Below are 614 nucleotides of genomic sequence, written 5' to 3'. Positions count from 1 at the left end.
GCGCCTAGAAACTCAGTCTGCAGTGTCACCGGGGTCTTTGTTCTGGCGTCCTGGCCTCCGGGATTGGGTGGGGCCTACCTGGCTCTTTGCGTGCTTTTCGGCTGGGAATCGACAGGAATTTGATAGAAGGAACACCTTCCACATTATCAAAAAGTTAACCTCCATTCCACTATCAATGGGTGGATTGTTATAGGCTTTTCACAGAACAGGGAACATAAACTTTGGATTCTAACCAGAACGATTAATTTTACAGTAGAGCACAAAATACATTAAAAATGGAAGTTAGTAACAAAAGGACTATAAAATTGCCAGTAATAGAGCTCTAAAAATTTAAGGAAGAGATAGGAGAAATTCAGATACTAAATATAATGCCGAAGATCAAATACAATACTGTAGGCAGTAGGAAATCCGGGAAGGTTGGAGATTTTTTTCAGAGAAGGAAAATCTCAAAGTTCCTGATTTTGAAAATGCATTTGCTTCAAGAAATGAGGAGTTGGACAGATGACATTACCCAAACAGAATCAAATCAATATTGACTATATGATAAAATTATGTTTATCCCAAATTTGTATTTCATAGATAGGTTTTTTCCATCACTCATAAAACCAGATTGC

This window comes from Chinchilla lanigera, unplaced genomic scaffold (genome assembly GCF_000276665.1).
Source record: "Chinchilla lanigera isolate Chin_1 unplaced genomic scaffold, ChiLan1.0 scaffold00010, whole genome shotgun sequence".
NCBI classification, from domain to species: domain Eukaryota; kingdom Metazoa; phylum Chordata; class Mammalia; order Rodentia; family Chinchillidae; genus Chinchilla; species Chinchilla lanigera.
The sequence above is the reverse complement of the archived record's forward strand: the minus strand, read 5'-3'. Positions refer to the sequence as shown.